Source organism: Curcuma longa, chromosome 10 (genome assembly GCF_044706935.1).
Source record: "Curcuma longa cultivar G26 ecotype Majalengka, Jawa Barat chromosome 10, ITB_CL_G26_1.1, whole genome shotgun sequence".
Classification (NCBI taxonomy): Eukaryota; Viridiplantae; Streptophyta; class Magnoliopsida; order Zingiberales; family Zingiberaceae; genus Curcuma; species Curcuma longa.
In genome coordinates this window covers 357,525-374,954 of record NC_133870.1, presented here as the reverse complement: position 1 = coordinate 374,954, position 17,430 = coordinate 357,525, and the positions used below count along the sequence as shown (strand labels likewise).

General features: G+C 38.7%; 1 pseudogene; it reads right to left on the bottom strand.

Moving 5' to 3' along the window:
• Positions 1–12,141: 12,141 nt before the first annotated feature.
• On the bottom strand, positions 12,142–13,890 carry LOC141835656 (acyl transferase 5-like; annotated as a pseudogene).
• Positions 13,891–17,430: the final 3,540 nt, after the last annotated feature.

Here is a 17,430-nt window from a genome sequence, read left to right as displayed (position 1 = left end):
TTAGGCTATGAACAATCTTTATGAGGGATAACTAACGGTTACTCATTATTGGGGAGAGGTCTTTAAAAGGATACCCTGTGACAGAGGGTAGGATTCTAGTAGTATTCTGGGGCGCCTGAGTGACACAGGAAAGCCATAAACCAGGCTATCTAGAATCATCTCAAACCAACAAAGTAACATTAGAACACCATTGATTTATTCCGAGGAAGCCTGACGAGGTCTAATTGGATAATTTGGTTAGAATCCCTATAATTGTGTAATTATTGAGGAATGGTAGAGGATCCAAGTCAATCAATCAATATCCCGAGGAATCCGAAGTCCTAGGATCGCCTTCCACATTCTGTCACAGTCGAATTCTCTCTCCCAATTAAGGATTAGGAGCTCTAGAACACTCTTTCTCTCCCACACCAAACCAATTCCTATGAACTCTCCACTCTTATTGTGCTAGGTTAGTAATTAATTCCACGGTCCCTGTTGTAGTACTCATGCCCCACCATGCTCGTGTTGTTTGCATAGTGGTAGTAATTCTGCTCCGCCACCCATGACCACTGCCTCTACAAGGCCCATTGGGTAGCTCGCCCACACTTGGTTCTCCCTATACTGGTTCTCCCGCTGGTCCTGCATCACCCTCCTCGCCATGGACGCCAACTACGAGCTCCACCATGTAGGATTGAGTTGAGCACTAGAGGAGGGTGAATTGTTACGTCCCGGGAGATGGCTGTCCGAAAAATTTCGGCAGCATCTCCCTTATAACAAGTTAACTCTTCTTGATACATAATGACATAATAGGCCTACACGGCCAAAACAAATACAATGCAACTGAATAATTACTAACTACAACACTAGAGACCATCACAACCACAATATCGTATCCAATACATGCACGTACTACTAATCATCAACAGAAAACTACAAAAAAATCACCACATAGTGCTCATGACAGACAATGATAAAACTCCACAAATCTGGAATAATGGAAATACCGCAACGAAAAACTAACAAGGTTCATGACCATAACATATAAGGAAAACAACGACTAGTCCACAATATATAAGGAACATACGAACATAACAGATACGCACATAACTCCGAAACTGACATGCCAATACAGTCTAAAGAAAATCATGCGAAGAAAAAACCACAAACTAAACTCCTGCTATGAGATGATGGAGCAGTCTGACATATCTCCAAGCTCAACCCACATCCTACCTGCTACCTGGGGAGAAAACAATGGAAACCCTAGGGTTTGGGTAGTGAGTATACAATACCGAGTGGATATAGGCATGAAAGTGCACAACATATAAGATAAGACACCAGGATATCAGTATAATGAATATAATCAAGGGCAACAACTATATATATAACCACAAGTGCAATAACTATCAACACAATATGTAAAAACCACCAATAAATGCATGTGCATATGATATGCATAGTCACTGTCTGCACTTGTCACCCCTAGACACTCACCCTGTGCAGTGAACTGGGGCGCACGACAGGAAAGCTACACTCGCTCCAACAACAAAACCACTACTAATCTGTGGGGAGCAGGTAGGATCAGGAGGGCTATCTAGCCAGTCCTGGTTGCACCCAACTTAGCGCAATAATAAACCTACTTCTATCATGTATATGTCATGATGCTTCATACATAGTTATGCATATATCATCTAATTAGGCATAATTAATAGTTCATACAATGATATCGAAGAAACAACTAGATCAGAGTATCAATAGTAAGTATCAAAGATGAGTATCATGTATCAAGCATTCAACAGAACTAAGATCCAAGTATCAGATAATAATCTATTGGAAAAGACTGTACTGACCAGGTACAAGGGTACCCACCTGATGTAATAAACGTCGAAAAACAAGAACCTCTAGAAAATAAACTACGCAAGTAATCGGAATCAAGGACCTGCAAAAAAAGGAATAAACAACATCCACTTATAAGTACATACCTAGTAATATTTTTATGGTTAACCTAAACTGATCAAATCGAATCAGATCTGTTAACAGGTCTAACCAACTTGATCAATCGGATCCAACCACATCGGATCCAAAACCAACTCATTCTAATTAACACAAGTTAAATTTACTTACAACTTTCCATGCTACCCTAATCCAATTACCCCCAACCCAATCAGATTAACTAATCCCAACTTAATCACAATTTAATCAATTTAAATATATTATCCCTAATGTTAACCAAATTAAAATCAACCTTAACCAGATTTAAATCAACCAAATCAACACCTACCAAAGTTCCCAGCAACTCACTCTTGATCAATTCAACAGAACCATATGCAAATCCAATCGAAATTGACAAGTCTAAATGGCAATACATGAACCACACAGGGCTATTTCAATAGATCCCACAACATGTCGTCCAATACTGATCCTTCAACACAGAAGTCCAAGTAAAGCCATGACCCCAACAGATCAACCACCAATAACCCAACAACAGCAACAATAGCCCTAATTGAAACCAATAGCTCACAACCAAAGTAAATAACAGAACCCTCACCTTAGATCTGCAGCTGCTTGCTCAACTCCGATCAGCACCCACACCGCCGATCGATCCCCAAACGATCTACAATCCGCCATCCAACTCAAAACTCCAAAAAATCCAACCAAAGACCATATCCATAATAGGGAATCAAACCGAACAATCACATCTTACCTCCGATTAAAACCTTAGGAACCTGCACACCGGCAAGGGAAGCGGCGGCTAGGTCTTCTTCCAAGCTTCTCCACGCGAGCCGACATCGACAGAGGAAATCGCACGCCTAGGGTTTGCTCTCTGGTGGAAACGCCACCCCTTGACCCTTTATCCCGTCTCCCGCGGCCCGTCTCCTGCAATTCCAGTCGACGACGAAACCACCCGCGTGAGGGAGGTGCAGGCGTTACCGTGCTCGGTAGGGAGAAAAGTTTCGGTCTGGTAGTTGAACCGGGGTTTGTGGCTGAACCGAACCGAAATTAACCCATTCTAATTGGGCTTAGGGTTTAGGGCTGGTTAACTAGGCATTAGGGCTGACCCATATCTTACATGAATAGCGTGTTTGTCACTTTTTCACTTGTTCGGAAAGCTTATGAAAAATCAAAGTATAGAATGCAACAAAAATAAAAGAAATGAATGGTTTTTTTTACTTGGTTCACAACCACAGGTTGCTACTTTAAGGCTCACGATCTTTGATCATTTTCGACAGACGATTCACTATTAAACTCCCCTCTTACAAGAAAGATTTTTTGCTTTTACAAAAGAAGTTAGGAACGGTAAACTTTTACCATTCTAAGAATTTAAGTACAAAAGAAAATTGAAAATTTTACCAACAGAAATAGTAGATGTGTAGTGTAGAAGTCGGAGTAGCTCCTTGACGTTATGGTGGCGTATCGAATGGTTTGTTCGAGTGTAGGAGGTCATCCTAGTGGCATGTAAGTTATGTTCTAGGGTTTTCCCTTGCGCTACATATATAAGCCGATCTGGACACCTCCACATCATCCCGTCAATCTGCTTTCGACGCCGACTCGACATCTTCTAGGCGCTATATCCCTTTTGGGTGCCACTGGATACTGACGTGGAGGTTGCCAGATTAACTTTAACTCCGTAATGTTTTATCTCGACCACTGAAAACTTATCACCTCATTTGTCTCGCTGGCCCAATCGACTGACGTCTGACCGCTTGGATCCCTTCCGGGCACTTGGACCGTCCGATCGCCCAGACCTAAATTAGGGCACCCGTAACCTAAAATTTTGGTTCCTCCTTTCCTGCATCACAAGGTTAGTCTAGAATAAATATAAGTAGAAAATTGATAGTTTTAGCAAACTATCTGATCTTAATTTTTAGTTTTCCAATAAAATTGTAACGCTCGCCCTTATCAGAGCCTTGACGGACGCTACAGTTTGCTTATCATTCATTCATACTAATATCACAAACGAAAATCCTAAAACTTCGCAGCGGAAAACATAAAATATATAACATGATAGGGATTTCAAATGCGATAAATAAAATATCGTATGCACGCATTGTCTAGATTGTTGAGTTCTAAAAACAAACATCATAGTATATCAAGTCTTAAACCAACAGTTAATAATCTAAACATCCAACATGCAAATATTAAAATTCCATATCCTTGTTACGGCACTACCACACACATCTTTCATCTCAGCCTTGTCCTGCTGCCTCCCATTGCCTAATGACTTCGGTTTGGCTCTGCAACATAAGAAAGAAGAAAACTATAAGCACAAGGCTTAGTAAGCTCCTTTCCTACTCACCAAAAACCGATCGTCAATTCAAGCATAACATCATATCATGTGAAAAACACATAAACATAAGAGCACATTAGCACATTAGCATTAAGCACATAAACACTCCTTAAGCTTAACATTGGAATCATATGCAAATCATAATAGGGAATCAAACCGAACAATCACATCTTACCTCCGATTAAAACCTTAGGAACCTGCACACTGGCAAGGGAAGCGGCGGCTAGGTCTTCTTCCGAGCTTCTCCACGCGAGCCGACATCGACAAAGGAAATCGCACGCCTAGGGTTTGCTCTCTGGTGGAAACGCCACCCTCGACCCTTTATCCCGTCTCCCGCGGCCCGTCTCCTGCAATTCCAGTCGACGAAACCGACGAAACCACCCGCGTGAGGGAGGTGCAGGCGTTACCGTGCTCGGTAGGGAGAAAAAGTTTCGGTCTGGTAGTTGAACCGGGGTTTGTGGCTGAACCGAACCGAAATTAACCCATTCTAATTGGGCTTAGGGTTTAGGGCTGGTTAACTAGGGTTTAGGGCTGACCCATATCTTACATGAATAGCGTGTTTGTCACTTTTTCACTTGTTCGGAAAGCTTATGAAAAATCAAAGTATAGAATGCAACAAAAATAAAAGAAATGAATGGTTTTTTTTACTTGGTTCACAACCACAGGTTGCTACTTTAAGGCTCACGATCTTTGATCATTTTCGACAGACAATTCACTATTAAACTCCCCTCTTACAAGAAAGATTTTTTGCTTTTACAAAAGAAGTTAGGAACGGTAAACTTTTACCATTCTAAGAATTTAAGTACAAAAGAAAATTGAAAATTTTACCAAAATTGAAAATTGAAATAGTAGATGTATAGTGTAGAAGTCGGAGTAGCTCCTTGACGTTATGGTGGCGTATCGAATGGTTTGTTCGAGTGTAGGAGGTCATCCTAGTGGCATGTAAGTTATGTTCTAGGGTTTTCCCTTGCGCTACATATATAAGCCGATCTGGACACCTCCACATCATCCCGTCAATCTGCTTTCGACGCCGACTCGACATCTTCTAGGCGCTATATCCCTTTTGGGTGCCACTGGATACTGACGTGGAGGTTGCCAGATTAACTTTAACTCCGTAATGTTTTATCTCGACCACTGAAAACTTATCACCTCATCTGTCTCGCTGGCCCAATCGACTGACGTCTGACCGCTTGGATCCCTTCCGGGCACTTGGACCGTCCGATCGCCCAGACCTAAATTAACCTAAAATTTTGGTTCCTCCTTTCCTGCATCACAAGGTTAGTCTAGAATAAATATAAGTAGAAAATTGATAGTTTTAGCAAACTATCTGAAATTTTTAGTTTTCCAATAAAATTGTTCCCCTTATCAGAGCCTTGACGGACGCTACAGTTTGCTTATCATTCATTCATACTAATATCACAAACGCATCACAAGGTTAGCGATAAATAAAATATCGTATGCACGCATTGTCTAGATTGTTGAGTTCTAAAAACAAACATCATAGTATATCAAGTCTTAAACCAACAATTAATAATCTAAACATCCAACATGCAAATATTAAAATTCCATATCCTTGTTATGGCACTAGCAAACTATCTGCACAAGGCTTAGTAAGCTTTTCCTAATTTTTAGTTTTTAGCACATTAGCATTAAGCACATAAACACTCCTTAAGCTTAACGGAATCATATGCGCTTTTGAAAACCTTATCATAATCATCATCGAGCCTTGCACGCCATTCCAAGTAATACGAGGTAGCAAGTCTCGACAGGTTTAGGTCTTACCTAGGGGCGTTCATTAGGTGCCCATCCCTTGGATCCCTTTCGGGTTCTGGTACAAGCCATTCATTAAAGTAAAATAATATACATGCTTTCATTTCCTTTCATCATGAATGTTCCTTGTCATTTTATCTTTCATCATCCATTTAACATGGTGAACATTCAGATATCATTTTCATGCAACATGTTATAACATAACATGATCTCATTTCATAATCATTGGCATGAAATAAATATATATCATGAATAACATCATTGAAACCCTTGTTTGACCTAAACCCTAACCTTTCCTTAGGGTTATGCAAAACTTATAGGTTTCTTTTCCTTAGGCCTCGTAAACTCTTACTACAAAACTTAAACAAGTTTAATCAAAGTTATCCATTTCATAGTTGATAACATAAGAAACCCTAGACCCAACCAAAACCCTAATTCCTTCAGGTTGATCGAATCATCTTAGAGTCCCCTTTCAGATTCTTAATCTTATCATGAAACCCTATCCATTTCATCATCATAAGAGAACATCAAGTAATATTTAAACCTATTAATTAGATTTAGACTATCACTTGAGTTCCCTACATGACATGGCCGAACCCTTCATGGCTTGAAACCATAGGTTAGGCTTAATCACTCGTTACCCTAAGTCTTGTTAAAGTTTCGATAATCTTTGAAACCATTTGTTAGGGTTAGAACATCTCTTAAGCCTTTTGTTTTAGTGTTGGCCGAAACTCACAATTGGCATAGACCCATTGATTAGTTTTAAAACCAACCACATGAGACTTTAATCCATAATCAAATCCCATTACATAGCATTTGCAACTTTAGTTAGGTTTGAAACCTAACTCATTCCTTTACTTCTTAATCTGGCCGAACCCTTTAATTCCCATGAACCCTTGATTTAACTTAACCCTAGCCATATAAACCTTGTATCATGCTAGAAATTCATTACATAGCATGCTCAACTCTTGATCCTTGACGCTCAGGACTTCCACTGCAAGACACCCGATCCTCCAGACGTACTTAGACTTTCCCGTCGGTGCTCTGATCTACCAAGTCTTCCTACCCAGTCCTCCTGACCAGGACTTACTTGTTCAGTCTCCTTGACCAGAAGTTCCTTGCCCAATCCTCCAGACTAGGACTTCCTTTGTCTAGCTGTAATAAGGACTTCCCTATGCTATATGCACACTCAGTTTAGCTCATTAGTCCCTTTCACAAACTTAACTTGAATCCTTTGCTATTATTAAAACTCTAGTTCAATCATCTGATGCTCCTTGCACAAACACACCAGAGCGGCAACACCTAGATTGCCACACGAGCCTGGTTGTGCAGGGCCAAGAACTGTTCCACTAGGGTGCCCGCTGGTAGCGGAGGAGACAGCATGACAAGTGGGGGTCCTTGCAGCATCCTCACGCTTGGTGACTTCGAAGCTAGTAGTTATGAATATGAGACAAAGGAGGAGGTACTGTGATGGATGGGTCACAGGCATGGCGAGGAAGGTGGAGGCGGGGTGAAATGGACCCCTAGTTGGCGGCGGTAGTGACAAAAGGATCACAATAGCGTCATGGATAAATCAGAGGAAGGAGAAGCGAGAAAGGGAAAGGAAAGAGATCAGGATTTTAGGGATTGAAAAAGCTGGGGGTCAGAATTTTAGAGTTTTTAATGATGAATTTATTCATGGCAAAATTTGCAACGAATTCAAAATTCATTGCAAAATTTGCAACAAATTCAAAATTCACTGCAATATTTGCAATGAATTCAAAATTTGCTATAAAATTTGCAATGAATTCAAAATTCACTGCAAAATTTGCAATGAATGTCAACTTCATCGCAGAAGCCCACTTATACAAATTTACAATAAAATTTGTGACATTTGATTTCTGTCACTAAAATAAAAAATTTGTGATAAAATTATAATTCATGGTAAATTTTATGATGAATTTCCAAATTCATGACAAATTTTGCGATAAATTCTAGTTTTGTTGCAGAAACACGCTTATACAGATAAAATTTTTCTAATTTAATTTGTAAAAAAATTCATCATAAATTTTGTCACAAAATAGCCAATTTGATTGCTAGAATAGCGATTGAAAAAAATTTTGATAGATAAAATAAAAAATTTGTGACAAAATTAGAATTTGTGGTAAATTTTGTGTTGAATTTCCAAATTCATTGCAAATTTTGTAGTGAATTTCAGTTTCATCATAGAAACACACTTATACAGACAATTTTTTTATTTAATTCAAAAAATTCATTGTAAAATAGTGATAAAAAAAAGTTTAGATCTCTAAAATATTGACCCAAATAAATTTCGGTTACTAAAATAAAAAATTTGCCATGAAATTAGAATTAGCAGCAAATTTTGAAATAAATTTCCAAATTCATGGCGAAGGTTGTGTCAAATTACAATTTCATGGTAACTTTTGCTATGAATTCAAAATCAGTTACAGATTTGTGACGAAATTTGAATTCATTGCAAATTTTACGATGAATTTTGAATCGTGATAAATTTTACGATGAATTTTGAATTTCATCTTTAATTTGCAATGACTTCTGCTTTTTGTTGCTAATTTTGTGATGAAATTTTTTTATTGCTAATTTCATTATTAATTAGTGATAATTTATAATGTGTACCAAGGAAGGGATACAAGCTTATAAGACAAACCAATGAGGAAGAGGCATTGAAGGGAATTGGAGGACCCATGACAAGATCCAAGACTAAGAGAATGAAGCAAGCTTTGGAAGTCTTAATAATGGGGCTCAAGGAAAAGGAGAATCAATGCACAATAGAGGCAACAACTAAATGGATCACATTCCTTCAACTTGAAAGTGAAATTGGGTCAACATGAAGACAAAACTTGAAGGCTCAAATCTACATGATCCAAGATGCATTCAAGGGCTACAAGTGTCCAATTTTTGTTGGTATTTTTGGAGGAATTTTCTAAAGTGACTTTTGATGTCTTTTGGTGGGTTTTTAATATTTTTTGGGGAGTTCCTAAGCTAGTATTAGGGAATTGTGGGAAATAAATGTCATGCATGCATGATAATGGTGCATAATTAGTGCCTAGTGGATATTAAAAGCTTAGTGGGAAGTGTGGTAGAGGTTAATGTTTCAACCTCCACTAAGTCTATATATAGGAGAACTCTTGTATGGCTAAGGCATGTTGAGTTTGAATGAAATCAGAGTTTTCTCTATTGTGAGAGCTTCCTTTGGTTCTTGGGCAAAAGAACTAATCTTGATCTTATCAAGGCAACTTGTGGCGATCAAAACCTCCATGACTTATCACTCACCTTCTCATCTTTCTTGAGTGTGGCGTCAATATCCTTCCCTACATCTGAATATCAAGGCGATCCGTTCCAAGGTGCTTATCATTTGGTATCAGAGCCATGGCTCCTTGATTTTCAGGTTTGCGTTTTGTTCTTGTTCATTTTTTGTTCTTGTTCATCTTTTTATTTTTTGTTGTTAATTTTGTTTAGAGTCATCAATTTGGGTTGGGTCTCTCGGATTGGCACGCCACGCCAAATAATTTAGGTGGGTTAGTTAAAATTTTATCAATTCATTTTCAGATGGGTTCAAGTGGGCTTACTCGCTTAGGCTCGCGACTCACATGGTTGGCCCATAGCGGGGTTCGGTTGATCTACGAGTAGAGAAAATTTATTTTTTCCTTCAAAATTTAAAATTAAAGATGAAAACTCAATGAATAAGTGGGCTTGACCTTTCTAAACAACAATCCAAACTTAAAAATTTCAACTTAACCAGTTTAAACTGTAATTCAAATTTTAAAATTTTAATATTTTCTATATTTTTTATCTTTTAGCAGGCCCGTTCCTTATCCTGCCTAATCCGCAACTTGCCCCATGGGTTAGGTTGATTTGGAGATTTTTCAACCCGCCAAATTGGTGGGTCAATCCGTCCCGCCCCGCCATTTGATGGATTTTTGATGGGTTGGCCTGCCTCATCATAAGTTGACTTATTTGATAGCCCTAATTTTGTTGTAGATTTACAATAACTTATTTTCATCACTAAAATTCATCATTAAATCCATATTTTTTTGTAGTGAAACTTACTACATTTGAGGGATGAGATGCTTGGTGGAGCGGGAAGGAAACATAAAAGTTGAGTCAAAGAGCTTGGTGTATTCGAGGGACGAGAAGCCGAATGGAAAACTACACGGGTATACTGCTTTGAGACAAGTTGAGTGAATTTGTATTTGGGTGAATGATAGAACTCAACTTAGGTGAACTCAGTTTTTGTAGATTAAGTTAAAGTTTCGAGTGATCGGAAGGGTTATTCAATCAATTGGAACTTCAGTCGACCTAAACTATTTTTCAAGTGATCAGAACTAGAGCTGACTCAGTAACCAATGTGATCTAGATCAAATCCAGACTTAGGTAGTAGGTTCGATCGATCGAAAATGGCTTCTAGTTGATCGAAACAGTGCCAAATCAGTTAGTAGTGTAATTTAGATTAGATGCGGACGAGGCAATCTAAGTTCCAGATTGATCGATTAGAAAGTACCATGTCATCATTATCGAATATACAAGGACTCTTTTGTGGGTGAAGCCAACAGAACAAGTTAGCCTCATATTGTCGACCAAAAAGGGCTTTCAGTTGACTCAAAAGGGACTTTTGGTAAACCCAACCATTGACACGTCAACAATCTTAAGACAACAAGCATTGTATGGAGGCAATGTATAAAAAGGGACTAGAGGTTCAAGGCCGACGTACAACAAAATACAATAGACAAAATTATACTCTCCTCATATGAGCTCTCATTGTTTAATGCCTTACTTTGTATTTGCTCCTTGCTACAATTGTAATTGTTATTGTAAGAAGTTTCTCCACCTTTGACACTTTAGCGAAGAGTAGAGAAAGTCAATGGACTTCATGTGCATAGGACTGTAGACGTAGCAGACCTAGGAGTTGTGAACTACATTGAATCGAGGTGTCTCATGGTATGTGTATGGTTATGTATTTAGTTATTTTTACCTACTAATGTGTGTTTGTCCTTCCTAAAAATACAACAAGAGAAAGAAGATTTTTATTTGCAAGTTCACTATTCACCCCTCCCCCTCTAGTGATCCTTGGATTCCAAGAGTTACCAACACCCTAACACAGCGATCTTAAACCATCGAACCACACAAACTTAGCCACATCATATCAAGCTCCACAAACTTTATGTCTATTATACCAAGTCCTTGTGGTTGGGACTATTGACGTCGTTAGAGGAGGTGAATAGTGATTTGCTTCGTTCAATCATTCTTGTGTGCTAGTGTACAATTGGTTAGTACGCAACAGAAACAAATACAAGGACCAAAAACACAAACATAAGAGATATGAGATTTTACACGGTTCAGAATTTTTGATTGCTACTCCACGATGTACTATCTTAGCGATAATTTCATTATCTTTCTTCTTGTTAGAGATAAAGATAAAGAAACCTCTTACATTCTCTGTTCTTTACAAGCAACATGAACTGAAAACAAGAATAAAGATGAAAAATAAAATACAATATAAACAATAATTGATTAACATACTGGAATCTTCACTCTAGTCAACAAACATATTAATTGACTATTAAGTATCCAGTCAATCTTGACCTACTTAACGTCTCACTCATCCAACTAACATATTGATCAAATATTGAAACTAACCTCGATCAAGTCAAGTCAAGCTTGGTCAACCTAGCTTGATCAACTTGGTCAACCTTAAGTAGAGGTCGATTGCATAAACATTTGCACAACTTAACACATACATTAAAAATACATTCAAACTAAATATAAATCCTTTGCCAAATTAATACATCGAACAATACTGTTGAACAAGACCATTTAACATTAATATTCCATTTTGGAACATCATCGAGTCAATACTAGAAGCAAGTGTTAGTCATAAATGTACCATGTTACAAGTTCAAAAATAGCCATCACATTTTGCCATTGCTAAACAACATTATTTTGAAAATATACTCAAGGTAACTTAATTACATAGATTGAAAAGATGTATATATGATATACTTTATTATAGATTCAAAGTAAAACTAGTTGCAACAATCTTTGGTAGCTAGGATGTCCATTATGAGCGATAATTTCGAACATAACATTAATTATTCATTTACGCATTTGTTGATTTCATCAATAAACCTTTGCTCATGCTCCTTTGTGACTACTTGTCCTTCCAAACGCACACTGTCCTTAGGCAAAGGCTGCTTTAGAATTATGCCATTAGCGAAAGAAAAGTCTTGTGTTTTAGGAGAAATAGAGTTGGGTATTCCCCATCCATAATCTATTTCATAGAACTCTATCCACCTCCAGTCTGACAAAATCAAATCATTGTACCTAATCGAAATCTTATATGGATCTCCCTTTAAGTTGCCTGAAGCCCATTCCTTAAACTTTGTTGGTAAACTTTCTTTAGCATCTTTAATGAACCCCACCAATTCTGCTAGTGATGCCTTCATGGTTTGCTCACTTGTTGCTGTGACTGTTAAGAAATAGATACAATTTCCATAGTAGCCAGCTTTTGGTAGCTGATCTAATAAATGGCGAACATTAACTGCAAAGGAGAGAGAGACATCTCCTATGGCATTGATTGCTTGTGTTCGACATTTCCATAGAATTGCAGCGATGACCTCAAAGGTGGTGAATTGATTGGATGTCTCTTTTGCGACTTGTTCCTTCAATCTTTTGATAGTTTGAATTGAGAAATCATACATGGAATTCACAATGTCAAACTTGGCTGTGGGAGGTGAAAGTGACTTCGAAAGCATTGGAGGGCCAGGAATGGTCTCTCTATACCAGCAGATTGGATCGATAGAGGGATGAGTTTGGCCACAAACAATCTCGCCAATGACTTTTAAGAATTGTCCAACGCCTATGCCATCGGACACCAAGTGATTGAATTTGATTCCGATGATAAATCCACCACATTGAAAATGGGTTACCTATGCTTGCACAATTTAAATAATTTACATTATTATTATTATTTGAATAAAAATTTATGATTATAAAATGAAGTTTAAGAATATTAATTAGAAGAATTAATTCTAAATTGCAGAAAAGTAGTATAATTATTCAAAAACTATTTTTTGCTATTGTATTACTTTACAACCAACAGACTGATTGATTTGCTATATTATTTATTTAATTATTAAGATTTTTTGCAAGTAAAAGTATTAGTTATATTCACAAATTTATTTAACATGGGAAATCTATTAGTTGAAATCCTATTAACAAACCTGCACCATCATTATCATCTGGGAAATAATACTTAGCATGAAAAATCCCAACATGAATGGAGCATGACCCTCACATTGGCAGTGGGTCCCACTGGCATGCAGTGGGATCCACTGCATGCAGTTATGAGTGTCATGCTCCATTCATGTTGGATTTTTCATGCTAAGTATCATTTCGCTTATCATCTTCTCTTGGTTCAGGTGACCAGGACAATTCGGAACAAGCTCCTCTTTGACAACGCTGCGAGGGATTGACTCCCAATCATTTATGTCACTCAGGCTCTGATTTGTCATGACCGCCTCCACAAACCATACGCCCTCGCTGTTGCAAACCACCTCCACGAGGCCGCCGGCACCGGAGGAGACAAGGCAGCCTGCTACGGGGTAGTACGGGACAAGAGCCTTGGCCAAGGCATCCTGGATGACCTTCTCCGGCTGTAATGATACGCCATGACGATGGTGCTCACGGTTATTGTTTGGATACACGGAGATCATCTCTACCATGAAGGCCAACCCCAGGGTGTGGTCGATGGAAGAGAGAGGAAGCGTGGAGCAAGGCGTTGGTTCGCATGGTGCTACCAACTCCTTCGCCACCTTCGTCACCTAGGACGCCATGCTCATCTCCTACCTACAGCCTACCTGCCATCACTCTAGCTATACATAATTCTTTTTTCTTATGAGAATCGTGATAATTTTTTTTAAGAATATACATTAGTATATGTAATATTTTGAGAAGCATGTGTTAGGGAATTAATGGTGATTACAGGTTAATTATAAGTCCGTGTTCCACATAGAATAGAATTAATTGATATGATGATGAAGTTATTAGGAATGCCTTCTTGCCCTCATTCCTGAGGTGCCAAATCTTGAAACGCCTTAGCTTGCTCTGTTTTGGCATCTCTAGATCTCCATGCAACACGTTCTACAAGTTTATCGCTAAAGTATTAATCGTGTTCTACATGAGTTCAGTTCCCCATTCCAAGCAAGCTTCCTGTATGGTCAGACAATTTATGATAATACAATCCTATTCTTTGAAGAACTAACATACTTTATAAATTTTGTTCACAAAATTATTCATGAATAATTATAATAGATGATGTTGTAGAGATAATAATTAGTACCATGTGATATGGTCAAATCAAAATTCAAATTGAGCTGGAAGTCAAAGTCAAGACAAGCTCGTATCCGATCAAGACAAGCTCAAGTCAAGTCAAGCTGAGCTCAAGTCCGATCAAATTGAGTTTTGGTCAAGACAACTCTTGATAGAACACCTCAAGTCAATTCCGTCTAGGTCACATCCAAGTTTGGTTCCACCGAATTGGAATTTTGATTTAACTCGACGGTTGTTGATGTTACGTATTGGGTATTTTTGGTCTCCTTTTTTTTCTTTTTCTCCTCTCGTCATTTTCTCCTACGCGTGCAAATCAGCTCTTGCTATTGGTGCAGGGAGCACTAGATAATCAAACCGATATTTTGATCATGATAAAAGGTTTAAATTAAGGATATGTTGTGTGCTAACAAACTAAAGTGAGTGTGTAGGGAGCACAAGAAAAGACCTAGTTGAGGCTGGACAAGGAAGTCCTAGCCTGTAGCACTGGATAAGGAAGTCATAGTCAAGTGGACTGAGCATGAAGACTTGACAGATTAAAGCACTAGGTAGGAAGTCTAGGCAGGTCTAGCGGATCGATGGGTCAGCGAGGACCAGACATCGGAGGAAAGTCTTGGGAGGCGAGATCGGATGTTGAGTAAATTTCCAATTAGGTCTGGAGGATCGGATGGTTAGCAAAAAGTAAACTCTCGTGAGAGGAGTAAGTGAGGGCGCATTTCCTTGAAGGGAACAGTAGGTGTCGATTTGACTTAGAATTTCACTATAATTTAAAAGTCAAGACTAAACAGTTGTAAAATTATCTAATTTCCTATTAGAAATATATTGTGCTAATTTTGTGATACAGAAATTAAGTGATCGAAACTTCGAGTTCCGAATGCCCCTATGGATCTGGGCCACCGGACGGTCTAGGCGCCCGCAAGTCAGTCGATTGGGCTAGCGAGACAGATGAGGTGGCGAATCAAGATTGGCTAAAGACACCTTCGACTTCCTGGCGCTCGAAGAAGGATAAGGCATGGCGAAGTCAAAGCGGCTCGGCAACCTCCATGTTACTATTCCAGGTGCTCGGAAGGGATGCAGACACCCAGAGATGCTAAGTTAACGTCGAGAGTGGATCAACGAGTCGACGTGGAGGCGCCCGAAAGGAGTTCCAGGTGCTTAGATCGGTCAATAAAAGCAATTGTGGGGGAAACCCTAAAGTATCAATTTCCTCTCTATTCACAACGACTCTGACATGAATGAAGCATCTGAGACGTTGCTGTGATGTCAGAACGCTACACTGACAATCACACACCCTTTTACATCCTTTTGTCGGTAACTTTAAGTTTTACATTACTCGTCTATTTGTACTTAATCACCAGGATGGTAAAAGTGTTACCTGTCACGACCCAGGAGGCCGTCCGAAAATTTTCGATAGCATCTCCCCTGTAACTATGACAATTCCTCTAATACATACATGCATACACAGCTACAGGCAGTTGGAGTAAGGACAACACGTCCAACAAAACACACATACACATAGTACAAAAGATAAAAGCCTTCACGACCACACAATCACATCACCTGCACTATAACCAGAATATGCAAAGTCCATAAAGCGGAATCATCGAAAATCCGAACATAACGAATACCCACAATGCAATCCAACATAACTACAGTCATAACAAATCCAAACCATAACTACATGTCCATGAAATACAAAATATAACCGGAGACAACAACAGACCAAATGCAAATTAACAGGAAAACCTTCCGAGGTGATATAGCAGTAGCCGACCGAATCTCCAAGCTCCAAGTACCTATCTGCTACCTGGGGAGAAAACATAACAACCCTAGGGTCTGGGTGGTGAGCATTAGATGCTCTGTGGGTACAGGAATAGTGCATGTAAAGATATCAAAAGGAATAACAAGGATATAGTAACCAGGATGAACATGTATAGAATAATAACATATACATGGTAGCAGGTATCAACGAGATATCATGTATCAAGTAATCAACAAGGTATATCAACTGAGACGATACGAAAAGATCAAACTATGCAACAGGTATAGATATCAGGTACATGTAAGCATATATGTAATGTCATACAAGTGCAACAATCGTAGCAAATAAGTGCAACAATTCATAAGCATATGAATAAAGTAAGCTATGTAATAACCTACCAACAAATGCATGTAATATGTATCAACCATCGCAATCAAAATATACTAGTCACTGTCTGCACTCGTTGTCCCCAGCCACTCCTCTCGGAAATGAAAATGGAGCGCACAACAGGACATACTGCGCAAACTCCAACAACTGACCACTAAAAATAAGTGGGGAGTGGCAGTGTAGCAGGAGGGCAATGTAGCCAGTCTCGATCGCCCCAACTGTAGTGCAACCTATTACCCATGTGCCACCACAACACAGTGTCAGGTAAGAGCCAACAACAAACAACACCTGCAACTAGTTATGGATGTATGATGATCATCCCAATATGCAATAGCTAAAATCAATTAGCATGCTCAACAGGAATCAGCAGGGGTCAATATAGGTCAATGATACCATAGCTAATATTATTCTAACCATGGATAGACATATGGAGAGCATACAATAGGTAATAAACAACGAATCAGATGAGTACTAACTGGATAAATTTTATTTAACACACGGGTATCAGCATGATATCAAATAGATCATCATAAGATCAAACAATAGGTATCAAGCAGTGATCATCAAGAGTGTCAACTAAATACTCTCTATACAGCATAGATATCAACAGAATAGATAGACAAGCAACAATACATGCACAGAAAAAGGACTCCTGTATTGACCAAGTACAGGGTACCCACCTGAGTCAAATGTCTGTCAACAATAGAACCCCCAGAAATGCGAACTCCGTATATAATAGGACCAGTCGAGTCAAGGTCCTGCAACAAACGACAATACAATACTTACTACAGTTATAATGTATCAAATTACAGTAATTAAATTTCATGGTTTAATCTAAACCTTCCAACTAACCCTAACCCTTGGTTAACGATCAACTCAACATGTTACTCGAAATTAACTAATA